Source organism: Choristoneura fumiferana, chromosome 16 (genome assembly GCF_025370935.1).
Source record: "Choristoneura fumiferana chromosome 16, NRCan_CFum_1, whole genome shotgun sequence".
In the NCBI taxonomy this organism is placed as follows: domain Eukaryota; kingdom Metazoa; phylum Arthropoda; class Insecta; order Lepidoptera; family Tortricidae; genus Choristoneura; species Choristoneura fumiferana.
The window spans coordinates 16,587,765-16,591,448 of record NC_133487.1 but is presented as its reverse complement, the minus strand read 5'-3'; the positions used below and the strand labels follow the sequence as shown (position 1 = coordinate 16,591,448).

At 40.8% G+C, this 3,684-nt stretch overlaps 1 pseudogene; it reads right to left on the bottom strand.

Annotated features, from left to right (window-relative positions):
- Positions 1-111: 111 nt before the first annotated feature.
- LOC141436594 (uncharacterized protein F07F6.4-like) lies at positions 112-3,392 on the bottom strand (annotated as a pseudogene).
- Between the last annotated feature and the right edge of the window lie 292 nt (positions 3,393-3,684).

Sequence of the window (3,684 nt, the reverse complement as noted above, 5' to 3'; positions counted from 1 at the left end):
TAAACGCCAGGGCTAAAACTATTTTATGTAAGGGGTAACGAACTAAATGCCATCAATAAAATGTGGTGGAAAAGAGGGAGTGGCCAGTCTAGAGCTAGCACGAGGCAGGACTCACTGGGACGGGCCGCGGTGCGCTGCGGCGATGCCGAGCCGGTCGGAGTGCGCCTTGCCCGCGCCGTGGTAGGCCAGCCGCAGCGAGGCCACCTCCTGCTCGACGTCGGCAGCCCGGCGCCGCCCCCTCCCGGCGCCACCCGCGCCCCCGCCGCCTTCGCCTCCAGCTTCAACTTCTCCGCCATCATGGCCTCGCGCTCCATGTCCTCGAAGTTGGCTGCCACTTTGGTGGCGCCCAAACCGCCTTTTCTTGCTCCTATCTGGTATAAAATATGTGGAGATGAATAGTTATTAGTATTAATTACGGAAAGCCAACAGACGCCTCTGTCTAACAGATGCGGTCTATTGCAGGACACCGAATATTACTATTTGAATGAAATAAGCTTAATGTCAGTTATATGAATACACACATACGGTTATTTATTGTAACAATTTAAGAGATGTTTTTACGAGGAAATGATGAACTGACCGTGGTCCGCTTGGGCTGCGGCTTCGCGCCGTGTTGGAGGCGGCGTGTTGGAGGGCGGCGCGGCGTCCCACAGCCGCGCCTGCGAGCTCAGGCTCTCCGGCCTGTCCACCTGCACACAAACCCCTGTACAGTCGCCAGCACCGACATTTGACACAACAACGCGTGCATTAATATCTGATAAGAGTCTATTTCTAGGGCTCGTACGACGTGTCAGATATTTGCGCGCTCGCTGTGCATATGACTGTTATTATAACAGGAACTTATTATAGATAACATTTAACAGCATTATTGACATTACATTCATGTTTCATTGGCTAAGTACACAACACTGAATTTACAAAATTTTCGAACAGGGGGCGCGACTGCATTTATTGGCGCCCCGGCTCGCTTCGCCCTGCCCCTTAGTTCAAGCTCTATGTAGTAATAGTTAGTATTCTTTGGCTCTACTGAGTACAATATTTTCCCAGCTAGGGAGCTACCTCATCTTTGATAAATACATTACTATATCTGTATAAATTAATGAATCACTTAACAATTTATATACCATTCAATCACACAGCAAGCATGTGATGAAAACTTTCTCAATTACAAAGATCACATGAATCACATAAGCACAATCATCCTTAACTATGATTATAAATGCAAAAGTGAAATTGCATTTTCCATTCCATGCATAACTACTGAACAGGTTGCCATGAAATTTACCACTCATCATTTTGAAAACCAGAATAAATACGATACTTTCTAACCCGAAAATAATTAATTGTTAGTGAGGGTGCCATAAATGAATTAGTTGCAGACAAAGTCGTGGGCAACAGCTAGTATTATTAAATTCAAGTCACACTAGGAATTAGTTTTAGCATGAGTCATGCACAAACTCGTGCCGATGAAACATAAAAAACTGTAATTACTTAAATATTTTAGTATCCACTTGTGTTTATGCATTGTTAATGTTGGAACTAACACAACCTAACTACATATTATCCTTGAACTAATCTTTCTCTTTAAGAACTATGTAGAAGCTAATTGGTGATAATATAATCTGAAATAAGAACTTGCACTCCCCGCCTTCATTTCATTACTGTCCATTTTAGGACAAAAAAGTAGGATTGCTTCATGTAAATTACAAATTAGAGTTTTGTAAAACAGAATTCATGATCTTTTTGTTCTATCATAAACAACCAATCAAAGTTAATTTATATTCTTACTTAATAGAAATGATTTTTTGAATAGTTAATTTTCTACAAAAAATCCACATTTAAATAGTTATGCCAAAAGTGAACTCATACACAATAACTCAAAAATGGTCCTGCCAAAAGTCATTGAGGGCAGTGGGGTTACCTGCGAGGCATGCAGGTTAGAGTTAGTGGTGAGTGAGGCAGCCGTGGTCTCCGCAAACCAGCCGTCTCTACCTCCTTGGTCTCTTTAACTTCCACTGGCGCCGGGTCTATGTGGAGCTGCATAAAAAAATGTTTATTATTATGGTAATTTATTGTAGTAAATTACTCTCCTAATTGACATGGATAACTTTAACATTTTAAATAAAGAAACAAGACTGAAAAAGTGAAAAATCCAGATGTTAATTATGGGTAATCCACACCAATTGGATTTAATTCACACACACAACAAAAAATTACCTGAAGTACTGTGTGCTATAAAAAAGGTGAGAAAAATGTAAATAGCATTCAGTGGATAAAAAAGCATAAAACAACAGTCATAATGACGTAAACAACTTACTTCTTTATCTATCCATCTCTAAAGTGATATAAAACTTGTATTAATAATGATCATTTAAGTTAACCATTAAGTGTTGGCGGCCAGATGCTTGCCCCATACAACCTTCACTGTGAGCCATCATTGTACTTTACAAAGAAGTCAGTGCAGCATTTATTATGAAGGGTTGTACGGCAGGTAGCTGTGGTTTACTGTAGTCTGTAGGTGATTACCTTGGTCCCAATGTTTTCATGGCCTGCTCAGACATGGAGCTTAGCTTGTCTTGTACATCTGAGCCACTCGGGAGCTGTACTTCTGCCGAGCATCCTCTGTGTTGAGGCCTTGTGACCGGAAGAATTGAGTCTGACATACAAAATAAATCATTAGTTAATTCTGCAATATGATTCAACAGAAGATTATTACGAATGAATATTCGCTTAGGTATTAAATAAATTATACAATAACTATTATATTGCAGCAATGCAAAAACAGTATTTAAAGTATTTTTAAATTAATTTGGTTTATGGCTATGATCCTTAACGTCAAGTTAAAAGCCATTATGAGAATCTTATTGGATCTCTCAACTTTCATTGGAAATTACGAATTTTTACATGTTTTGCTTTTGAGGTCATTTCTTGGGTATTTTAAATATGAGGCTAGAAATTGTTGAGGGTGTTGACTAAAGCAACGAGTCATTGTGACGGGGTAGAGTAGAGACGTGGTGCGACATACGGCATTGGCATTCCCGCCGAGCTGCATGTTACGCAGCTGCTTCCACGTCCAGTTGGTGTCGAGCTGCGAGCGCAACGAACGTGAGGTGCACGCCCAGGCTGCGGTGCACCGCCGAGCAGTCCAGGCAGATGAACACTCCGTACGTCACCGACGACCACGTAGGGTTCTTCGCGTTGCAGTCGAAACATACCTGCGCCAAAGCGACCACGTCAAAACAATCACTTATAAAACATCACTGCGCCGCGATCAGTACGCACTTTATTAGCCTGTATGGACCGTAATCTCTGAAAAACAGCTTCAATATCGCTTTTACTAGGCCCCGAGTCAGCCATTTTCGACGTGTTGTCACGTAGATGTCAAATGTCAAAAATTCGTTTTGGGTCGTCCTCGTTACCATAGACAGCACTGTTTCAATGCTATAATAGACGCTCAAATGCTATAAATACATTTTTTGGTTCAACTTGTTTTAAGGAGACGATGGGAAAAATGAATAGAATCTATATAATTAAAATGAAATGGCTTAAATTGAAGTTCATATGCGCATTAAAATGAATTAACAACGCTATTTGCTAGCCTTTGGATTTTTATTGTTAATCCATACTTCTTACACTAAACTCTACTCTACGTTGTCTATTAGTTATGGTCGCGATCGCAAGTCA